Source organism: Equus przewalskii, chromosome 9, assembly GCF_037783145.1.
Source record: "Equus przewalskii isolate Varuska chromosome 9, EquPr2, whole genome shotgun sequence".
NCBI lineage: Eukaryota > Metazoa > Chordata > Mammalia > Perissodactyla > Equidae > Equus > Equus przewalskii.
In genome coordinates, this window is record NC_091839.1 from 55,509,423 (window position 1) to 55,534,895 (window position 25,473).

The following is a 25,473-nucleotide window of genomic DNA, read 5'->3' on the forward strand; positions in this document are numbered from 1 at the left end:
AGAAATTTCAGGAGGTTTAAGACCTGAGAATAGGGTGTCAGACCTGGGAAGGTTAAGCCCTAAAAGAGAAAGTAAGAGAGAGAAAAGAGACTTAGGAGAGGAATATACTCAAAGGGGCCTTCTCAAGTAACCTGCTGTGAGGTTTGCAGAGTGGCTCTCCTCCTTAAGTTCCTACACTTGGTCTGTGACAAAGGCTACGTGAGTCATTAACACTTTTGACTTGGAGGAGCTGGAGCTGTAGGACAAGGGAGTGGACACATTGTATAAAACAAAGAAATGTTGAATTTTTCATATTATAAAATCAGTTTTTCTATGCCCTCACTAAATAAAGATGAATATGTAAAGACCATTGATTTGAGGAGCTGCTGGTCATCGTCCCGCCTGAGGGACTGACTTCTCCAAAAGTTCTTATCTCTGGTGAAATAACCAAGTCAGGCAGCCAGCCTCTGGCAAGGTGGGGATTCACACCCAGCCCCTGATTTCTTTCATCACACACCGCCTCCTGTGTAAGGGGAACAGTTCTGAGCCTGGAAGGGGAAAACTTAGTTGTAAGCCTCATCTCTGCTACTTACAAAGGTTTAAACTAGTATAATTGGGTCTGAATTAGCCTCTCTGAGTCTGCTTCCCCCGTCTGTGACATGTGTATGATCAGACCTTTTCATTCTACTTCATGGGTCAATTTTAAGGATCAAATGAGAAAACAATTGAGAAAATATTTTACAGATCATACAGAGCTTTAAGTGACTGGGCCAGCCAACCCCACAGAAATACCTGAATAACCCTGAGCTTACTTGGCCTGAATGAAAGGCCCTGGGTTCAGCATCAATCAGTGTTACCAAAGAGTCTTAGTCACTTGGTAAATGCTGAAATGACCGGAAGGGAAAAGAACAAAACAAAAAAACCCCAAACGAATGAATCCAGGAGATTTGGCCTCTTGTTTTAGTCAGTATCAAAGTTTGGTCATGTGACTTCTTAAATGGTTTAATATTTTCTTGTTGACTCAGTTTGGTTCCTGGCAATAAAGTGGGAAGAAGAAAACAGTTGAGATTCAATAAAATGTTTAACTGGAAGCTCATTGGGTGGTACCCTTTCTCCCAATAATGCTGAGAATTCTGGGAGTCAATTTGAACTTTTCAAATGGCAAGCGCTGCAGTGAAGGTCTTCGTGGCTTATTGTATGTCTAAGGTAAGAAGATTGAGTTTGGTGTCCTAAGCAGGTGACAAAGGGGTCTTCAGTGTCGCTTCCATCCTGGTACTTACAGACCCAGTGTAATCTCTCTTGACCTTAATTGCCTGTGGCATGACCTTTTGCTTTCTATTTTATAGGATTTTCCAGGTATACAAAATACAAGCACTTTCTTAAATCTAGTTGTTATTCCTCAAGACGGAGGAGAGCAGTGAGTGCCAGCATGAATTTATTTTGAGATTGCTCCCATTCGTGTCGCTTTGTTTTCCCAGACATGAGAATCTATTGGGTCAAACTAATACCTATGTTAGCATTTCTTTTCCTTGGTCAGCCAGTAAAATAAAAGCAATTAAGCAGTGAGAGGTATGGAGAAGCTTCATGCAAGGTTGTAGATTTTTTCAAGTTATGTTTTAGAGATTCTTGCCCTTATCGTTCAGGAGATGTTAGTGCCAGGAAAATCTATGTTTATATCTCCCCTAGGCATACATTCCTATAATAGGCAATTTCAGATTTTGGAAAAATTGTGCTTGTCCTAAAACATACGAAAGATAAATGAATCAGCTTGTGGTCCAACTCCTGGGGATTGTGTTTGTCATAAGAAAGGATTTATATTGCACCATCTCCAGCTCCAGTTCCAGTTTGCATTGGAAACTTCGAGTTCCATGCCTAGCATATTTTGTGACATTTTCACTAACCTCCCAATTGAGACAAGGCTGAACTATCAACTGTCAATTTGGATGGCTTTTAAGGACTAGAGGATAGTCTTCATCAAGCTGCTTCCAAAGCAGTGCAATGAGGACATGAAGGCCAGGTCAGCACAAGCCTTGGAGAGCATGCTCTGGGAGAACTAGGGTAAGGTTTCCCTCCACGTGTGTCTCTCACCAGGTCACATAGAGCTGAGAAATATATGTCAATAAATACTGAATTGAAGTGAATCAAGACTGCCAAAGAAGATTAGATACAAAGGTCAAATCGACAACTGAGAAGCAGGGTATCAGAGAAATAAGGAAGACAGATCAGACTACTCTGTAAATAGGAGACAGAAAGGGTACCAATCAAAAGTGAATCCCACTGAGCACATCTGGACAAGATCCTTTTCCTGCTCATCTTCCTACTACCTCTTCTTCCATTAGCACTGTTGGCCGTGATCAACTACCAAACTCCTACTCATCCTTTAAGACCTACCTCAAAATCACCTCCCCTGGAAAGGCTTTATTGATCTCCCCAGACAAAGCAAGTTGCTTCCTTCCCTGTGGAGTTTGGACCCACCTGGCGCTTAGTCCTTATCTTTGTTTCAGCAGTTATCACTTTATATGCTTATGGTTTGTTTACATATCTGTCTCCTCCCTCCACCTCCCCTCCATACTCGGGCTTGAAATTTCTTGAAGATGCTCCATTGTTTTTCCTGTTATCTATGACTATCCTCTATGTATCCAGTCCCTAACCCAGTCCATGGTGGGCAGAAGTGCTCAATAAGTGTTTAGTGAACAATGCTGAGTGTGGTTTCCATTAGAGGCATCAATGCCAAAGGAGTTTCTCGAATGCCCGCTTGAACCCCAGGAAAGCTACAGCTATTTCTCAACAGGCAAGAAGAGAGGCATATTCGATACAGAAGGAGAGCCATATGTAAACATCACTCTTACCTAAATATGTAAGCCACAATCCCGAACACTGAACGGTTCACATCCCTCTAGAACAAACGAAATCAATAGACATTTGTGATAGGAAAGTTCTTTCAAAAGATCTGCTGTCCCAGCTTCAAGACAGGACTCCACGTGGGACTACTTTCTACCCTGCTTTCTCAAGGGCTTGTTTTAATCTGGTTTTAAAATAACCACTACAGAAAGGGCTCCATTAATTCCCTAAGATGGCTGTCTCCTGGATTAGTAGACTTCTAGGGATCTCTTGTACAAATAAACAGTTTGTGACACTGAACCGGAGCTGGTCTGCTTTGGTATTTCTCTGTGCGCAGCTTAACTGAAACATAGCTGGACTTGGAACATGTTTATACAAACGAACTAATCCTACTAGATCATCATGACCTGCAATTACCCAGCCTGTACTCAGCTTGTGCCAAATGAGGCAGAAGTTTCATAATGAAAGAGTTTCCATTAAAGGGACAGGTCGGACCCCTGCGTTGCTTTCCTTTCACTCGAGTGTCCATGGCTCTCCATATCTCACACTCTTAAGGAAACAAAATTAAGGGCACCAATCTCCACTGAACTTGAAAGAAAGCATCTCTTTGATACCGGTTGGATCAGACTTAGAAGCTCCCAGCCGGAGGCCTACCTCACCTTCTGGTGGCAGCCATTTTGCTTAAATAGGACCTTATGGCCTAAGGAGTTCATTCTACTCATGATATCTTTAGTTACTAAGTAGTTCACTTAATACACATATTAATGAGGGGATATTCCTATAGGCTTGCAGAGTCATACTCTGAGCTCATAGAATATCTTAAAATATTCTACATTTGGAATTTTATGGAATCTTAACTCTAGTTTTCCTCAAATATCTCCTCTAAATTTTTTAACAGCCTGAAGATTCTAGGGTGATATTAATCCATGTGTATCTAATTCATTTACATTTGTACATAAAAATCCTGTATCATAAGAGTTAGCTGCTGTTCAAGAAACCAGTTAAACTTTTAAATAATCATGGTAAAGACTTTCTTCTTAACAATAGGAAGATGTGTTTGCCAAAAAAAAAAATGAACTGAAAAACTAGAAAATCTGGGTTTGCTTCCAAATGAACCTGGCGGTTTAAAAGGGCTGTAAACTCAGTGAGTAAAACGCGTCTCGTTTCCTTATACCACATATCCATATGCCATGTTGGTACTTGGTGTGCATACACTTAGCTCAACGTGCTGATATGTCGTGCTAACATTTGGAGAATCAGAGACAGTTGGCAGGTTATGTTGGAACACGGTGCTAACGAGGTCAAGATTCAAGGCCCGGTCTTCCTGAGCATGTGGTGTCTCTTGTCTTAAGCCAACCACTTGCCACTAATGAGCTCAGTGGCCTTGGGCCACTCTGATTTGGTCTAATTTAACAAGTTATTTGAGGCCTACAAAGTACTGGCACTTTACTTGGTGCTGGGGCTGCTCCCAGAGCTACCATGTGGTCCCTATACTAACGGAGCTCACAGTCCACCAGGAGAACCTATAAGTCCAAGTACCAGGGCAGCAGTGTCATACGGAAAGAGGTAGGACTTGCTAACTGTTGGGAGTTAAGGCTTCATGGAGGAGGCTTTTCCTCATCTTTCAAGGCTCAGCACCAGCACTATACTCTTCTACGAAGATTTCCCTAGACAAACATAGGTGTTCTTTCTCTATAGCCCCAGCGTACTTGGAATAAACCTCCATTAAGGACACTCAGGAAAACTTGATGAATAAATGTAGAGAGTGTATAGGATTATAGACAGAACTTGGAGAGGAGAAGAGCATACCAGATGAGGAAATGGGGATAGGAGAGATTGGAAAGAAGGACCAATGGATGGAAGAATAGAAGGGGATGAGGCTGGGGAGGTAGAAAAATAGGATGCAGCACTTGAAGATTTTCCATGCCCTGCAGAAAAGCTCAGATTGCATTTGTAGCCTACGGGGAGTCATTAAAAGTTTTAAGAGGAAGTGGACATGTGTTTTAGAAGACCAATTTGATAGGCTGCTCTTGTGGGAGAGAAATGAACCTGGAGGCAGTAGGACCAATTGGGAACCTATTGCCACTCTCTAGGCAGGAGCCAAGGATGGTCTGAACTTAAGCTGTAGTGGGGAGGATGATGAGGAGAGGGTGGATACAAGAGATGGCTAGAAGGCAAAGTCAATGAGACTTGAAGAATGATTTGGTATGGATGAGGAAAGAAAGGAGTCCTGCACAATCCCAGGTTTCTCTTTTGGGAGATTAGGTGGATGGTGGTATCACCAGTTAGCATGAGCAATGTAGGCAGACGTCCAGGACTGAGTAGGGGAAAATGTAAGAAGTTCAATTTCAGAAGTAATGAATTTCAGTTGTTTATGGACATTTGCGGGGAAAATACCTATTGTCCAATAAGAGAGAACCTATTTCTTCAGGAACTTGAGGAAGTGAGATATGGATATAAGATGAGATGAAGACAGAAACAGAAATGGAGATGGAGATCCAGGTAGGGCAGGTAGAGCGAGAAGAGAATAGGAACTAAACAGGAAAACACTCAGGGATCCTAACATTGGAGAGATGGACAGAGAAAGCTGATTCAACAAGAATTCTGAGGAAGAATGTTCAGAGAGGTAGACGGTGAACCAAGAGAGGGGGTGTCAGGGAAGGCAAAGGAGGAGGGAGAGAGTGGTCAGTCAAATGGCCCAGGAAGATCAGGAAAGAAAGGGACTGAGAAGAGTCCACTGAACTTGGTGTCAGGAGATCATCAACCAAGAACAGGCATTCAGAAGCAAAGATCTGTTTTCAGAGCAATGTGTGAATAGACGTGAACAGAACCTTTGCTTATTGCTGAAAACTTTGAGGACAGTAGAAAGGAGAGCAAGGAGGTAACAGCTGGGGGCAATGCTCGGAGGGCTTCCCTTCATGTAGAACAGGCAAGATTTAGAAATATTGACAGGCTGAAAGTCAGAAGCCCCTCGGGAAGAAAAGAGTAAATACAATGTCCCCAAGACAGAGGGAGCAAGCACAAGGGAGGGACTGCCTCAACAGGAAGCCTGACACATCAGCCACTATGAGAAAGTTCTTAGCTTTCAGAGTAAGGTACTTATGATATTTTCATGCCGAAACCTGTTATTCCATTATTCATCTAAAAATCTTCCCATGTCTCCACTTAAAAACATCCTCAGACTTTGCTTTCAGATATGAGACCAACTCTTTGTGAAATGAGGTGGAATTAGGAGGCACGGTTGTGGGCGAGCGAGATGAGTCTGGGGGGAAGTGCCGTTTGGAGTCCCAGCTCTGCCACTTACATATCACCTGGCCTCTCGGGGCCTTCTTTCTCCATCTTTATCCAACCTGCACAGCAGAGTTCCCGGAGGGTCAAATTAGACCAGTTCTGCATGAGCTCTTGGTAAACTAGTGGAAGACTATGTTAGCAGTTGCATTCACTGTCCTGGCACCCGGAGTCTGTCTTTTCCTGTTTGACTTCCAGGGCCCCTTTGTTTCAAATGAAGTAGTACATGTGTGAATAGCCCTTAAAAGTTGCTAGGCATAGTTGAGTATGCAATAAAAATTAACAATTGTCGAGGTCCTTCTCCACCTCCCCCAACCTCCGCAGCCCTAGTGTGGCTCACCAAGCCATCCAGACACTGTGAGACTTCCTATAGTGTCCGCTTTATATCCTTTCTGGAGCTTCTCATCCTGCCCGGAATGAAGGCTCAGACTCACCCTTCTTAGCAGCTATTGAAGTGAAACCCATCTGCTTAGCTAATTCTCACTGCAGTAGTGATGACTGATAATACTTTATTACCCCTCCCTAGAGTAGTTACAGTTTAGCGTCATACAAATCCTTAGCCAAGGAATTAAACTTCTAATGGTAGAATATTAGGAAATATGTTAGTCAGATCATCACACTGCAAATTAAAGGGAGTTCAGTCTTGGTATATTTCAGATGACTAACATTTTCCATAATAGATGAGAAATTGAAGCTGAATGTTCCTTGGAATGTCCTATGTTAGAATTTTCATTATTCATATCATATTTGCTGTTTGTTTATACCACAGCTCTTTCTGAAAAAGAGTCAGCTTACAATAAAGTACGTATGCATAAAGAATTTAATAAAATTAAAATAGAAAATCAAGCTATGGAAAGGAAAAAATACAGAAAATATTTCCAATATAATAGCTAATATATATACACTGACAGAAATGCTACAAACTTGACTTTGAGCTTCCTAATTGCCTAAGCGAAAAGAAAAACAACATAATTAAATTCTGTAGTGGGAATTGTAACTGCTCACCAGTGTTTATTCCTTTCTAAAACTGATGTTTCACGTTTTCCTTACGGCTAACTCAGCCATGAGATTACCTTCTAGCCAATGGGATATAAGTGGAATTTACAATAGGTGCAACTCGCAAGTCATACCCCTCAGTGTAATGAACGTGCGATGGGATGCAGATGGACCGGCAGAGCTGGAGCAGCTGCTCAGAACCCAGAAAGGCTCTGTGTCCGGGACGGCAGGATCTCTGTACTAGCCTTGGACTGCTGACCTTTCAGCTATAACTTTGCTGAAGCTACTGCAGTTTTGGACCTTTCTGTTTTATCAGCTTAGATTATACCCCACCAATACTGAAGCTGGCATCTAGAAGTAGAATCCTGCAGTAAAAGTAGAAACTCTAAAATAGATGACAATGTCTTAACAGGGAGGCAACAGGCATTGAGGACAAAGATATTGAAATCTGTAAAGCTGTTGACACTTGTCATGTCATGGTAAACATTTGGTAAAACTATGCCCTGTGATAGACCACTGGTAATTGGCACTCTTAGCAAAGCTGTACAGGAGAGCTTAACTCAGGCAATAGCTAGTCAGCTTGCAAGCGGATCTCTGCCAAGGGAGGCTCTCTCTTGCCTGCAGCCTTCAGCCTAAATTAAATGACAATCTGGTAATTCAAATGTTTGGAAAGTACAACTGATTGGTACCACCAAACACACTGAGAGGGGAGACTGTAGCCTCAAGCCTTCCTCAGAGCCTAATACTGAGTTTTCCCTGCTAGACACTGGGCCACTCCCAAGGTAAAGATGAAGGCTGTGGCCTTCCCACTCAAACATGTTGTTTCAGATGGCCTCCAGGGATATGAGAGAGAGGGGTATGTTGAGCACGGAGACCAGTAAATGAAAGAACAGAATCTTCTGGCTGAAGAGTTATGGATAGATGAGATCTTCAGAAGTGATTACCGGCATCTGGTACTGACAGGAAGCGAGTAGAACATAAGTCCATTAGGTTTTAAGGGAATTGTATTGCCAAAGAAACCACAAGCCTGGCCTGCAAAATCTTGTGGCTATCTGAACCTTAAAGTAACTTCCAGCCTCCTAAGCCTTTGCCAGCAGGCAATGAGCTCTGCCCACTTCATATGTGGCCAGGAAGGATAAAGACAAGAAAACCTCCCAAAGGGCCAGGGAGGACAATCCACAGGAGAGTTACTCCCAGCATCCCAGTCTAACTAAGGGGCCTGTGCATGGCCAAGGGACCCCAATTCCTGTCCTGTGGGGTTTGACAGTTGCTATGGACTAGTGGCTGCTGCAGGTTCACCATTTTTCACTTTTCTGAATGTGAGTTGTTTATTGTGGTTCTCCACAATAAAATGGTCATAAAGCTTTGTTTCTTGTGGTATTTTGGGCGGAAGGGGGGCTGAAGATAATTTCTAGGTCACCAGATCACAGAAGTTAGATCTAGACTTGACGGGGAGGGTTCTACCTTGTGCAGATTCTGGACTTTGAGCCCGATGGAGAAGGTTCTATGTGTGGGAAGAAGGGTACACATGAATAATTGGCAGCTAGAGGGACACATTCCGGCAGAGACTCTGTTAGTCCACCAGGATCTATGCCCCCTTTCTCCTTTAATAGTCAAGCTCTTCTCACCCTCCCTCTGAGCCAGGCATGGCATGAGACTAATTTCTGGCCAGTGGGAGGTGAGCACAAGTAAGCCACTTCTGGGTTCCCTTGCCCTTTGTCCCTTGGAGCGATCACTCTGACCCCAAAGACAGAAGCTGTGCTTTGAGGATGGCAGAGCCACTTACCAGCTCTGGACCATCTATTTATGAAGAATTACACAAAATAATAATAAACTTCCCTCCTGTTTAAGTCACTGTATTTTCAGCTGTCTTTGCTTTAGCAGCAAGGCTAACACACTTCACTTATTCAAAAGGGAGAAAGTCCACTAGTTTCATGAGAAAAGCCTTTTTGTTTATCCTGACTCTCAATCCAAAAGAAAATTTTCAAGAGGAGCCTTATATTGAGTGTCCTGTGGACAGTAGTCTTGACAACACTTTATAACAAATCGGAAGCAGCTTGCACATGGCTATCCTCCACTCTCTCGCTTTTTTTAAGCATAGCTTTGACGAGCAGTTCCGTGGAAGCAGTTCTTTAAGAGCTTCCACTAGAATGCTTCACCCGTGGAGTCTCCCAGGGCAGGGGCGGGGCGAGGGCAACTTGACTTAAGGATAGATCCTAAAACCTTCTGGAGTAGCAGAATAGACAGTTCTTCCCAACCTGAGGTCTAAGGTCTAAGGCTGAAGGCCTAGAGGGTGTGTCTTTCATGTTGTTTGCAGGTTTCTGAAGTAGATAGGGAGGTTGCCATTCGATCAGGAAACCAGAGAAACGTGACCAGCACTCTCTAGCACATTAAATCTTACCCTGTCCTCACTGGAAGGACACTAAAGAGTTTTGGGGAGGCCAGAAGTCTGGGGTTGCTCAGGATGGGTTCAAGCACAGGTATAAAGGCTGCCTTCCACTGCAGACTTGGCTCCACACAGAAGCATCATGCCACTCTATAGGCCCACAAGCAACACAAGAAGTAGGACCTATGCTTCTTCCATCTTTTCAAAATAAATCTTAGTACCCAGGGTCATGACAGAGAGAACAGCTCACCTTTGAAGCACTGGTCGTTGGCACTTGGCTAGCCAAAGAAACCTTTGAAAGCCAATCCTCTCGTTATTTCACTGTCATGCAAAAGCTATTTTCTATCCTAGAATTCAGAGTACATTTCATAGTAAATAACATAAAACACACTTTAATCTATCTTTTTGATTGTTTTATAGAATTATTGGTTTCTAAGCTGAATTATCTTAGCATCAATTAAGAAAAATATACTAGAGGCTCTGGGTGGACCTCTGCTCATGGGCACATATAAGCCTCTCGTTCTAGACCATAGAGCAGGACACAGCTGACTCAGGCCTGGAATATTTCAAAACAAATGTTACTAGGACACTTGCTTTACCCATAGAAAATCTTCTATAGTGTTTGTATGGATTCTCAACCGCATAGCCAAAAAGTGACCTTCTGGATATCTGAACATATTGGCTTACTGTGTGGGGTTATATAGTTTTATATAATTTAAATATACAGACTATCCGCCAATGATAATGATTAGGGATTCAGCACAATATCAACCCACATTTTTGGTTGCAAATTTAATCTCTGACCATTAGCTTCTTTGGGCTTTCAGGAGCTTTAGGGGGAAACAAACTTGATTCAAGGATAGATTTTAAAACCTTCTGGGGTAGCAGAACAGACAGAGTGCTTTCCAGCCTGTCATTGAAAACGTCTCCAGTAAACTCCAGCAATGACAACGAGGGTCTAGTGGGTGTGTCTTTTATGTTCCTTTGGAGATTTGTGGAGTAGATGGGGGGTTGACATTCGATCAGGAAACCAGAGAAACCTCATGATCCTAAGACCACTGCCAAGGAGTGCTTGGGACTCCTGGCTTCCTGTTTGCTGCAGAGCATTAATGCTTCTACACACTGTTCTTGGTTCACGTTAACAGCAAAAACCTGGATACAAAATCATACACATAGCGTTTGTGCTTATGTGTATACGTGTACATGTGTATTTGGGTGCGTGTGTTTATATTGGAGGGTGAGAGTCAGGGTAATTTTTATTTTCTACTTAGGGTATGCTTATATTTTTTAAAGAAACACACATTACTTATATATTCAGAAAAACATTTTAAGAAATATCCCCCTTCAATCTACCAGAATCTTATAAAGGAGGGATTGGGCTAATATTACCCAAACCCACTGGCCTGGCCAGCTTTAGCACCTTTAAAAGGATGACAATCAGACGGTGTGTGCTTCTTGATGTGAGGAAAGAGGACACCCAGCATCTACCCGTGAAGCTTTCTTACCACTTGCCACCCAACCCCCAAAAAAACCTAAGTCTAAATCAATCAAGCCTCAAGGTCTAATTGCCAGTTTGCAGGAAATTTGGGAGTTAGAGAAACAAGTTATAAAAAACACTATTAGCAAGCAATCTGGCAAATCTAGAATATGGGGGAATCCAAATGAGAAAGGATCCAGTTTCTTCAAAGGAAGTAAAAAATGGCATAAAAAAGGAGGAATAATGTTAGAGTTTAAAAGGAATTTATGAGCATTAATAATCTAATACAATGTGCAGACCTTGTTTAGAACCTAATTCAAATAAACCAACTATAAAAAGACGTTTTTGAAGTAATTGGGGAAATACAAATGTCGAGTGGAAATTGGATCTCTACTAAGAAATTGATTGAGAAAGAAAAAAATGCCAAGGAAAATAACTGTCAACCTAGAATTGTGTACCTAATTAAACTATCTTTTGAAAAGAAGGGTAAGATAAAGACATTTTCTGTCAAACAACTGCCCTCTCCCCAAATGCATCATGGCGTTAAGGGGAAAATTAAGAGCATGAGAGGACTAAATATAGTCTCCTTTTACATCAGTTGAGACTATGATATAAGCTGGCAGTTTCCGTCCTACTGTAATTCTTGCAGAGGGATTAAAATCCAAGTTTTGGGGGCCGGCCCCGTGGCCGAGTGGTTAAGTTCACACGCTCCACTTCTGCGGCCCAGGGTTTTGCCAGTTCGGATCCTGGGTGCAAACACGGCATCACTCATCAGGCCTTGCTGAGGCAGTGTCCCACATAGCAGAGCCAGAAAGACCTAAAACTAGAACATACAACTATGTCCAAGGGGCCTTTGGGGAGAAGAAGAAGAAGGAAAAAAAAAGAAGTTTGGCAACAGATATTGGCTCAGGTGCCAATCTTTAAAAAAATCCAAGTTTTGTAAGCAGCTACCACCAACTATTGATATAAAGTACAGAAAACACAGTTCTTGCAATGATGACTAATGTCCAAAACACCAAAGGGAAATAGCATAGATAGATATGGTAATAGGATGATAAATAAAAGCTGAACTCATAAATAAAAACATGTTTTTTTCTTTAAGATGAGTGAATACAATTTTAGTTATTATATCAATATCCCTGAATTCCAATTGTTCTTTAATTAAGATTTTGGACTAAGAGATGCAAACCTGCCTTTGTTAGGAGAACGCTAACATGGAGCTCAGGCTTCCTCAACCTGTTCCCCATGTGGGGACAGGGATCCCTGGGAAGCAGCTAAAAGGTTAGCTCCACAATGGTGAAGATTTCTGTGTTGTTCAATGATGTGTCCCAAGCATCTAGAACAGGGTCTGGCATGCAGTCAGTGTTCCATGTTTTTGAGCTGAATTCTTAAATATGCATCATAAATAGAATGTAGAAAAGGAAAGACCATGAAAGCCAGCCTGGGGCTTTCAGCCCTCACTTAGCAAAGAAGATATTGGAGGAGGAAGAACTGAGAGCTCCTCTGTGCTTGGGTGTGGGGAGGCCTACTCCGGAGAGCTTTTGGGATAAGAAACATGGGAATATGGTGGGGAGAAATGATATAAAAATAAGGGCTTTGTGCATTAATTGACTTGTTGGGTAGAGACTCTAGGCTGCCATAGCAATATCTTTATTCTCCCTTCTGGAGATGAAGTCAAGGATTACAGGAGAAGGTTCTCAACTCACTCCATTTTCAGGATTTCTTTGTAGGAGGTTGAGGTTCATGGTCAGTGAGTGGAGTGGTAAGATTCCTATTTGGGTGGAAATATGGAGATCCGGAGCAGCCCAAGTTGGATAATGAGTATATTGTATTTTGAGTGAATAACCCAAAGAGGAATACCTGTCTCTGTCCTAGAGAAAGCTATGTCCTAGCCAGCATTGTACCTATGGTGATAAAGGAAGGGCATGTTTACATATGCGTTTTGATTAAGATCATATGCACATCCAATCTGCATCTGCAGGCTCTTAGCCCACATCTGTAGCCCATCCAAGCCCATTTATTTATATTGAGATCTGCAGATTTCATGGGGAAATCCACAGATAGGTAGGTCTCTCCTTAAAGAGCACCATCATGCCCAATAAATTCAAGCTGGAAGGCCCGGCTTGAAAACTCCTAGGGGCTTAGGAGAGGAGCTGATTCTGGGCACAACTCAGCACCCCAACAGTCCCACTGTCAGCTTATCCCTGATACTTCAGCAATTTTAAGTTCTCCCAATTTGTGAATCATTCCAAAGATGTTGGAAAACAACCAGCACGGACTTGTTAAACATAAACACTCTCTTCCCTATTAATGTGAAGGCTTTTGTACAAACATCATGGCCAAAACGACGGCTGCAAATGCCATTAATTTTCATATGTATTTAATAGCTCAGTTTGTACTAATTTAAAGGGGAAAGGCTCTCATAGCCTGGTACAATGCAAGTAATCATTCTACCTTGAATCTCTCTGGCTATGCCAAAAGAAGTTTTCATTTTAATGGGTGTGGGATGAAAAAATGAGGGAAGTGCCCTTCTGCAGTTCTTGGAATGTTTTTGTCATTAAGTTTCCATGAATGTCTTGATTGTACCGTCATGTTAATAGTCTGCTCTGAATTAGGAGGAAATTTTATTTCATAACACTTGTCACCAAAGACAAGCACATCTCACCGCCCATCCATACATGTATAAACATATGAAAAATCAAATCCAGGTGTACAGTTACGCCTGAGATCCTAAGATGGAACAGGTTAGACTGGTAGAAGGAAATTTTCTAGGGCTTTGATACTCCTGCTTTGCAAAGGGTAAATAAGAGTGTGTCACTTGACATTCCAGTAAAGAACAGATTATATAGAAATTCGCAAGTATGGTCAAGCAATTTTTAACAAATAAGAAAAAAGTTGGGTGAGGAGGAAACATATCCTATCAAAGACCGAGACTTATTACAAGGCTCTGGTCATTAAATGTGTGTAAGTGCTCAGGGACAAAAAGATAAATTAGTTGAATGGAGAGTTCAGAAGTATGTGGAAAAAAAAAATATAGTTTGAGAAAAAGGGAGACAATGAATGTTGTGCAAACTATGGCTCCAAAAGAAATAGATCATGAAAAATCTAAAACTATTCACTGACGTAGATGTCCCCAATAATTCTTTGCTGTACACTCAGGTGTTGTTCCAGGATGAGCTTCCTGAAAATGCATGTTTATTAAAGGTGATATCAGGAGCACCCAATACTAATAGCAGAATACTTGGGGCCAACACAGATTCTTTGGTTAGTGACACACTTGGAGTTTTGGAGCCTTCCAGGTGCCCCATGGCAATGAAAACCATGTAATATATCATTCAAGCTGTGACACTCTGGAGAGCAAAAGGGGCATTATTAATAATTATGCTGAGAAAACACGTATAATTCTGGATCATCCCGGGAAAATCAGGACACATAGTCACCCTACAAATGGATAAGGCCAGAGACTTCATATTAGTCCTTAAGCCCTTTGGAGCACTATAATTTCCAAAGTTGCCCCCGGGATCCAGACCTAGTTTTGGGTGAATCTGTACATTCTGTTTTGACCCAGAGAACGTGGAAGTATTTGTTCCAGAATCACATCAATCTTTTCCTTCCTTCCGTGCTCCACCATCTTCAAGTTCTTTCAGTTTTGGGTTCTGCTCTACAGGAAGTAGGAACTGGAGTGCATTTCTCAGGTAGAAAGATGAACCCCTGATCCCCTTGTAGCCTTTCTTCCCCAAATGACTGGAAAGCCAGCATTTTCTGGAACCAATCCATTCCACCATGACTTGAGCTAACCTGGCCAACAAGATTGCTATAAACTAAATTTTATGCATGTGTTACTTAGTTCTACCATTTCCAGGCCAAGAAATTTCAAAGCTGGTAAGATGCCTGGAAGCGTCATGAAGGGAAGGGCATGGGTAAGGAATTAACATTTCCTTAGCACCTAGAACATACCGGGCACTGGGTTTGATGCATTATAAAGACTATCTCATGTCAATCATCCCAGAAACTATGAGATAGGTATTCCATACTCATTTTTTTGTTTTTCAAAGATTAGCTCCTGAGCTAACAACTGTTGCTAATCTCTTTTTTTTTCTGTTTTATCTCCCCCAACACCAACACCCCCAATACATAGTTGTATATCTTAGTTGCAGGTCCTTCTAGTTGTGGCATGTGGGACGCCACCTCAACATGGCCTGACGAGTGGTGCCATGTCCGTGCCCAGGATCCGAACCAGTGAAACCCTGGGCCACCGCAGCGGTACGCACGAACTTAACCACTCAGCCACAGGGCTGGCCCTTCATATTCATTTTTAAGATGGAAATATTAAGCCTCAGAGATGGTAGGTAATTTGCCTAACATCACATAGCTGGTAAGAGCCAGCTAAAGGAACATTTGTCACCCTTTGCTTACCCACTTCCACCTGAGTTTCTTCATTTTATTATTGGCTTCAGCCTTCTCAATGTTCCAATTGATAATGATGGAAACTTTAAGACACAACCATTGGGGGCACATGCAATGGAGAAGAAGGTGCTAAATCTCCCACTGCTGAGAAGGCAGAAACACCATCAGACGGTTATTTCAAAGAAAGAAACTATTTAAAGAAAGACTCATAAAATTTAGCTTTATTTCTCAGTCTTCTATTGGACCTAAAGGGGAGTTTTCTACACGGACAACAAACTGTTCTCTGCTACGGCTTCAGCACGTGTTCCGAGTTCTCAGAAATCATCCTTTTTCTGTTCACTCCTTAGAGTCTCCGTCACCCTGGTGGTGAGTCCTGTGCTTAAAAAGCCAACACTCCCCCAGTGTCAGATGTGCTGTTTACATGTGACCACATTGGTGGCTTTGATTCTCAGTTTCCTGTACATCTGGCTGAAGAATGGCCGGATGGAAAGTTGGGGGGTGCTGCAGTCGCTCACCATGCCACAGCACACAGTGGTTGCAGTAAGCTGGAGTAGATACCAGACTTTCCCACTGCATTCTACAGACCACTTCACCCTCTGTATCAACTCACCTCTGTTGGATTTAGGGTGCCCCTGAGTCAGGCAGAGAAGGTCCTGCACTTTTTTTCTGGTAGTTCATCATCTCTGCTGCTAACAGTTCATCTTTACTTTCGGTCCACATCTCTCTCTCCGTCTCTCTCTCTCACTCTCACTCCCAATTCGGCTAGATCTCATAAGATGTACACCGAACTTCAAACATGTACTTACAGTTAAAAACCCTAGAAAAGTATGCACATTGTTCATCTATGTTTTTTAGCACAATCCCTCTCCCAACAAATACTGGAAAATTAGAAAGCAACCTGAGAAAAATTATTTTGAAAGGTATACAGGTTTGACTTTTCGACGTGGACATACCTATATTTAAATTACAGGATTATCCATTGAGCTCAGAAATTACCATAAACAGGATACTTGACAAACAAGGATAATGGAATCATAGAATTGCATCATTGTTCATTAGAGAAAACAATGACCCCTATGATGCTGTGAGCATATAGAATGACATTATCATTTATTCCGAGTGCAAGCACAAATATGGAACAAACTAATGAGTTGAGATGTCATCCGAATTTCCATGGGTTACATTTACAGCTTAGAATTGTAGCTTTATTGAATGGTGCCAAAACATTCTTACTTTATAATAATAGTATTAGTGACATTTCACCTGGATAATCCTATTTTGTTTTCATTTATTTTAATGAGCTAGTTTAGAATGAGTGACCTGCATTGGAAAACTGGGGAACAGGTGACAGCATGATTTGAAATGCCTCTTGAATTGAAAGGTAATAAAAAGCTCAACTAAATGTTTAGATGCAGGGTGGTTATCTGGCGCTGTATACTTTCTCTAAAAACAGTGAGGCTAAAGTACCAATTTTAAGAAGGTAGGACTTTATTACCTTTTAAAACTTTCCTGCGTGGATGAGTGGATAATAAGGACTAATTTGCTGCATTTTTGTGGCCTGTTTCCACATGTTTGCATTTCTCAATGATTCTTTCTTTATGGAAAAGAGTGCGCTGGGCACAAACAATTTTTTTTCCATGCAATGATCATAAGTCTATGATTCATTAAATCCTTCAATATATACACACAGTCAGTAGTGATGCAGATGGCTGACGGGCATGGATATTTGCCAAGCCTTTAGTTGTCCCAGCTTATAAAAGGGGTTTCTAACCTTGAGAACTTCAATTATGTTGCTTAAACCCATCAACCTTTTCCCTTGCCTAATGCTATAAATCTTTCAGATGTCATATTTCTGCAACATCTGATGCCTAGAGTGAAAAGATCCCTTCTGACATTTTAGTTTTCAGTTGAGATTTAGAATGAGAAAATGAAGCCTCTATAAGTCTTTCTGATGAATTAAAAATGAAAAGATTGTCCTCATTCCATCTTATGCAAGGTGAATTCAGCTGGTAGGTAGACTTCTCTCATCTTTCTTGGGCCGAGGGTGAGAACTCATACTAAACCCTGGTCTTATAGGCCCAGGTAATAAAAAACAACAAGATATCCCCATCGAAAGAGCACCATTCCCAGGTACATCTTGCAAGATCTAGTCAATGTCCAAGTGAGACAGCTTTGGGGTAAAGGAAAGGACTCTTATTTTATCAGCCCAGGAACAGCCAAGAGACAAATTACACCAATGGAGAGAACTTAATATAAAGAATACAAAGAATTATTCGCTAGGGACTGAATTACTGAACATGCACAAGGAAACGCTGAGTTACCATGGAAACAGGAGACAGTTACACCTGTAGGGCTAGGGAAAAAAAGGAAGTGATGGGAATGATTAAAGCCAGAAGCTTGGAGAAAGGGCCCCAGTGGATCTGACACTCACATGTCACAGGAGGGAGCACTGCTCTGATGGCGCTGGGCCTCAGACCTCAGAGGATCGGCCCCGCTGAGGGTAGACTCAGACCTCCCTCAGGAGGTGGCAGCTGGCTGGTGCTGGTGTATGTAAGGCCAGGGGAGGGGTCTCTGGGGTTGGCCCAACATCTAAGGAGGTGATGCTGGCAGCTGAGACAGTGTCTCTGAGGGGGCGCCATGAGACTGGGTCTGCACCTTTTGGAAAAATTGCAAACTAGTTTCAACTGCTGTTACTGGAACAATATGCCACTGCTTGGGTGAAGAACTGTTGCTGGGTGACACTGAAAGGAACAGCCAGCAAAAGTGGACCCAGAGATAGCAGGGAGGAAAATATACTTTCTCCTCCTCCAGGCTTGCAGGCTCCCTCTAGCATCCCCTGTGGGAAGAGCCTAACAGGGAACTAAGAGCAACAGAGGAAGATATGTATTTTGCAGAGACCCAGTATCCCAAAGCAGAATATAGAAGGATGGGTTTCATGCTGAGACAATAGCTTAACAAAGAGAGACAACAGCTTTATACATTAAAAATATTAACCAGGAGTGAAAGAATATGAAAATTCTAGGTGGAATTCTTATGATCCATCTTACACTTGACTTTGTACTCTGCAGTCACCCTGTCAGCCCCTCTGGCTAAGAACATTTGTGGGTAAAACTTGAGTGGAGATCTTTCCTTCTAACTTCAGGGTGTTATTAGGTCAGAACCAGAGTGGAATCAACCAGAGCAGATCTTTTATAGAGGTTGTCTAGATGACTTCTACCTCAAAGAGCTGTTCACCTTTCTGAGGAAGGATTTTTTTTTGGTCTATTTTTACTTAAAGAGGAAAAGTGAACCTACTTGGGAAATGATTTACCGTGGAGGTCTTGTTTATGAGCAGAGGCAGCGGTAAAACTTCACTCATCACGCCCTAGCCTGTGAAATACCTGGTCAGGGAGGTACTTCCTGTCCTCCTTCCTGAGTGTGGGACAGAACCTGCAAGGCATCTTGGTTGCCCCTTTCAAAATCTCTAGGCTTCCCTATTGGCTTTCTTGTCAGTTATGTGTTGATTTCGGTGACAGAATGAGAAAGCCCACTTGTTTGCCTTCTTTTTTAAATTTTATGTTTTAAACTGTGGAATCCAACCCATGACTCACATAGATTTTTCTTCTTAAGTGCACAGAGGTCTGCAGTTGTCTTCTACTATGAAAGCAGAACACCAGTTGGATTTTGCTAGTGATAAGGTCTTTAGCTGCTGAAACAAATATCTGATTCATGAAAAGAATGATCGATCAACTGCCACTTGATTTAAAGAAAGTTCCCAGCAAATTCCTGGAGGCTGGCTTATGTAACAGCTTCTCACAGTAGAAAACATGAAGGCAGTACAGAGTGGTATTGTTTTCCAGCACTTCTTGAGAAATTAGTTTGCTGCCTGGCAAGAGGAGAGATGTGCAAGTATTCCTAGAAATAACAATCTACCTGTGTGCCTACTGGCACTTCCACACTGGAAGGAGGCTCTTTGGTAAAGGGCAGGTATTGGTTTCTGGCCTGTGAGAATATTACCAGGGAGTTCCTCAAAGGACCTGGGAAAGAATAACTTAGGTCCCAATCTACACCCTTCATCTGATTTGGAACCAAGTTCCTAAGAGGAAAGTGACGACAGCTGTTAAAACGATGCTTTTTTCAGTAAACTAATTGAAACAGAACACCGGGCAAGATTTATTTGCATAAGAAAGGTAACTGTGCATGGAAAATTTCGATCTGAGAATATTTGCAAATTAGAGAAAAAACATCAAGGAGTGTAAGAGTGACAAAAACAATGAGGTCAGGCCTGTGCTAACACAACAATATGAGCACTATTTCATTTACTTTGGGATGGAGGAGGGTAAGAGACTTGTTCATTTCAGGTCCCGTGAAACTCAACTTCCTCCTCAGTAGAATTGGTCCAAATTGCATATCTATTTTTGCATAGACACTGGGCTCTCCTTAACGTTTGAAGGGTTCAGATTACCAGTCATGCCCAAGAATAAACCTGGGACCAAGCTGCAGGTTCCAGCATTGAAACAGAGGCCCTCTGTATTCTTGACATCTGGTAAAACACCTGGAGAAATTAAAACTCAAAGTCTCAGGTCGCTCTTCAAAAATGGCGCAAGGTCACTCAGGCTTCATGTTCTAAAAGCCACCAGAGGATCCCTCACACGGCCCCAAGCCAGACAGGGAGGGGCTTTGTGAGACTCTCTCTCAGGGGTACAGGAATGGTTTGAATTCTGTTAACAACCTGGACAGAGCTAGCCAGACCAATACAGTCACAAGCATAGAAGGTCCTGAGGGCCTTTCTTAGACTAAATGCATTAATACATGAAGAGATCTGTAAGTAACCTTCCCACCAATGTTAACCACACCAAAAGCGAGCCAAACCCAGGCTTCTCATAATTGGTTCTTGTTCCGACACAAGAGTGAGAAGAGCCATTTGCTGTGGCCAACGGTTACTATCGCTCTCCTCGGTAGAAAGCCACTGTCTTCGAAGAGCTTACTAAGGGTCTCCACCAAAGAACAAAAAAACATGGGTAAGACTGGTTTCCTCTCAAGTTATGACTCAACTTTGGTCACCGCACTTCCACTTGGGCCTATTAACATTTGGTGGCCAGAATGTCACTCTTCTTAATCGGCGGCTCTAGCAAACAACAGCCTCGCTGCCTTTCAGTCATATAGAAAGCCACAAGAATATTTCCTTTTGACTCTCTTCTCTCCACATCAGACCCACAAGTCAAGCTAACGCTGAGATGTATCTTCTCACAATCTACTAGAAAGTGGCCTGCGTCGACTTGCTTACCCTGCTAAAATGAGAAGCAAGGAATAAACAGCTTAATGTGAATGATAAATAGAGGGCTTTGTGCTGGTTATGGAGCCTGCCCATGGCATAACGAAAATTCAGGAAAGCATTCCGCTCCATCTTTGCTCCCATCGGGAGCCATACCCCTCGTGAGAATAGCACCTTTCTCCTCAGCACCCGGGGAAGCGGGCAGATCCAGGCAGAAAGACCTGTGACAAGATCCTCAGGACCGCTCATAGATTCCTGGACTTGGGAGGAGGGTCAGAGGGAAAAAAAAGCAATCGTTTTCTTTTCTCTATCTTTCTTGGAGATCAAAAACAGTGGGAGGTTCAGAAGATCCCCTCTGCTCATGTACACATTAAATATTTCATGATGTTATTTGGCTTTGAGATTCTGTTATCATTATTGTTAATATTATTTATGATTATATTAATGTAAGAACAGTGGTTAAGATTTATTGTGCCAAGTATTATGATAAGCATTTAAATATTCTATCTCTTTTAAACCTCACAACTACCAGATGAATTAGATACTAATATTATCCCCAGTTAACAATTAAGAGCCTGAGGCATACAGAGGTGACCTTGTTGGAGACCGTGCTCCTAAAGAATGGCAGAATCAGGCTTCAGCCACAGGGCCAGTGGCCGCAGAGCCCATCCTGTTATCCAATTCAGATCAGTAGCCCCCTTTAAAACACTGAACTGTTTTTATCCTCAGCAAACCCAAATGCTTAGCTCCAAGAGCCAAACAAAAATAATTGTTAAAAATGCCACTATTTGGTTTCTCAGATAGCGCATCTCAGAGTTATTCAATTTAATCCTTATCCCTTTGTTCTGGTAACTATTTGACCCCTGGGAAGTGTCCTTTCCCCATTTCTTCACCCTGCCTCATCCCCACCCATCCTCACTCAGGCTGTCTAAATTCTCCTCACCCTTAAAGATGTAACTCAACTTTTGCATCTCCCAAAAAGCCTTAACTGTAGCTCCCACCTCTGAATTCCTATAAAACTTAATATTTATACCACTTACTGGGCATTTATGTTTCACTTTTTATAGTTAGTTCTATTTGAGAATAATCCATCTTTGGGCTGAATTCATTATGTCCTTTTTTAAAAAAAATTTATTACTTATAATCCTTAAAGGCAAGGACCATGATTTTAAAACGTTTCATACCTCCACACACACCAAGCTCAGGCACTCAATCAACGAGCCCTGAGAGCTGGGTTAGAAAGCCCGCAGCAGCCTGGAATTTGAAGCAGGCTGGGTCCGCAGGGAAAGAAGCTAGCCCATCTTCTAGAGCTCTGGTGAGTCCTGTAGACTATCTTTTAAAAGAAAGTCTAAAGAGTCTCTTCAGGAGCAGAAAACAATCCTTTGATCCTTCACTTCTTGCTCTCCCACTTCCCAACTTCTTTCACATCGTCCACTCAAACTCCTAAATTTTGAACTCAAAGCATGCAGAGTGTCAGCCCCTGAAAAATGCCACCAACTTTTACTTACGGGTTTCACTCACCTTCACACCTGCGGTTTTGAAGGTGTCAAATTTCCTCTGAAGTCTTTCTGCAAAGCTTTATCCCCCTCATTTTTCCACCCTGCCAGTCATCCCTGTCAACAGTGACAATCTGCTTGTCAAACAGAAGTCACTTGAGCTATCGGTTTTCATTAGCAATCGAGTTGGGGTAATCCCTGCTTCCTACAAAGCTGTTTTCCTTCTAGGAATTGCTTGTTCCTTTCTATTTAGGGTTTCTGATACTTCTCTAACTAGAGCCCCCCACCCAGATGATTTCACATGGTTTTCTGAAGATCTCCTTCAGCTAAAAAATCTGGTAAAACTTTCTTTTCTATAGTTTGTATTATGAAAAGTGTTGGCATATTACTTTTTTTTCAGACTACACATGGCACCCTGGAGAGTGTAATATGCCCTAGAAAAGGGTGTCTCCCCTGGGATAACTTTTTTGTTTTTTGAGGAAGATTAGCCCTGAGCTAACATGTGCTGCCAATCTTCCTCTTTTTGCTGAGGAAGACTGGCCCTGAGCTAACATCCATGCCCATATTCCTCTACTTTATATGTGGGATGCCTACCACAGAATGGCTTGCCAAGTGGTGCCATGTCCACACTGGGGATTTGAACCAGCGAACCCCAGGCAGCCAAAGCAGAACGTGAGAACTTAACCGCTGTACCACCAGGCTGTCCCCTAGGATAACTATTTAAATTACTCTTTGTTCAATAAGATCTGTTTCTTTACCCCTTCCATTTCTTATCTAGAGCCCATCCTTTGATGACCTAAGTAAAAGAACTTTTACCAACCTTAGAATCCTGTTGTCAATTTTCATTCCTGTTGTTAAATTCACTAACTTAGAGGAAAGCCGTGGACAGTAAACGTAACTATGCAAAAGGGCCCATGTTCATTCAGCTGTATGAGTGCTCATTTTGGGGACAAGGAAACCAATAATTAAACCCTCAAACCTGTCTTAACCTCTGTCCTCCCATGACCATTCCTCCATTTTCAATGGACCAAGTCTTTGTACTCAAAGTCAACATTTTAGAGAGGTTGAGTTTCAGGAAGGCATGAATAGCTCTTCATCTTCCCATGAAGTTGAGTCAAGCCCTGAGCTTATTGTCTCCCAACACTCCCTCACTCTTCCCGTCACTGCTCCCCATTCCCTTTCTGTTCCATTTCCTACCCATAGATGAGAATGAGCGGTAACCACAGAATTGTTGCCACAAGAAGAGAAAGTACTACCTAAGAAGTGACAGGAATGATGCCCACAGGTGACTTAGGACAATTCAGTGAAGCTCTCAAAGCAGATCCTTCTTTATCTGGGAGGTTTGGTCTTCACCTAACCAAAATTAACGCAAAAGAACCAGGTGACTGGAGTAGACAGATGTGTAGATCAATGTATTTTCAAGTGCCTGGTCATCTGCCTGGGATGTCCATGATAAGGTATAAAGACAGCAATTCATCTTAAAGCAAATTGTTAGAAATATTACCTTTCTTATCTTTTTATTTCCTGAAATCAGCTAACAGAACATCCTTTCTAAAGCATAGAACGATCACTCCCAAGAATCAGAAGGTACACGTTCAAGTCCTGCATCAGCAATGTATCAACCAAGCAACCCTGGGCAAACTATTTAGCTTCCCCAAATATCAGTTTTCTCATAAGCAAAACACAGATCTTGCCCCAACTACCCTACAGAGATGTTGTGAGAATGGACTGAATTAATATATAAAAATACTTTATAAACTTTAAAAGTCATGTATACAAACTCTACATAATAATACTATTCTATTTTTATTTTCCCACTAATGATTCTTGATTTCCTGCCATTTCTCGAGTCTTCTCTTTTAATGCATCAATGATTCTTTTTTGGAATGTTGAAACATTTCCTTTGTTGTAGCTGGAACTCCATTTCTAATCCTTTGCAAAATAAAATTTAAAAAATCCAGCTCTTTCTTGAACTACTTCTGGATAAGTATTCAAGCATTCTGGTCTTTCAATTTTTTTAAATAACTAAGGAGCTAGGTTTCTTTTGAGAATTTTTTAAAACATTCTGAGCCCACAAGAAAGAAATAGAAATCTCTTTAAACTTGACTTTGGGAATACTATAACAATTTGCATTACACTGTGACAACATCAACATCTACAGATCTCAAGAAACGTGACAAAAACTGTCACCCCAACTCCTGCTTCTGTATTATCATTTTTAGAGCTAAGAAATTTTGACTTAAGTAGTTTGCAAAAGCCATACACAAAATTCTACTATCGCGTTCAAAAATACAAAATAAGTGAAAAAGTGATGATGCTTTGGCTGGAAGAGGGAGAGAGACTTTAACTTGGAAAAGCAAAATTGAAGGGGGCAGAACACTGTGACCGAACTCATCACTCTCATTTGGTGACATCCGAAAAACTTATGACTTTTACAGTGCATTTTTCTTACCTTTTACTGTTATATCAGTTTCGTAGAGCAGCCATTCTTGAATCAGAAAGAATAGCACATTACCATCTCAAATTTATCATTAATTATCTTCTACAAAAATTTAATAGAATGATTAGGACTAATGAGACTCACCTAATGTGGACATAGACAATTTGTACGACCCAATCAAATTCATAAAAGAAATTTCAGAAAAGAAAATTCATAAAATTCATAAAACAAAAACCCAAATTCATAAAAGAAAAAAATCTAGACAATATAACCAAAAGATTAATTTCTTCCTAAATTCATCTATTCCTGACTGCAGCATAGTACAGATACGCTTCCATTTAGAATTGACCCCAGGATACAATACTAAATCAACTCTAGTACAAGGCATTGTTAACAATGATGACTCATTGTTCGCTAGTTGATGCTAAACTTTTTAAACAGGTGGAGACATTGTTAACCAGACCTTTAAAGAACTCACAAAGAGAAAATCTTGGCATAGGCAAAAGGTTCAGAAGGTAAGATGAGTTGTGGTACAATTACAATTTAGGGTAAAAGCTGAGGGTTTGAAAATGCCGAGCATTTCTTGCAAATTGAATTGTATTTCAAATGTAAAAGTGTTGGGCTTTAATTAGGATAGAAAGTTGTCTAAATAGATGAGAATTTTAACAACAATGTGTTGCCTGATAAGCCAACCACCCACGCTAGATGCACAGAAATATCGATTCATTTTCTTATGATTGATATTAACTACAGGAAATTGCCCTGTCATGAGTAGAGAAAAGTGGGGAATTTTCATAAAACACAAATCAACGGGTGAAAACCAGGCTTCCTTTTTTGAGACAAGGAAGAAACTGCTCTGTAAAGTATGTGAGAAATGAGAACTACTACAGGAGGGAAGCAATAATTTAG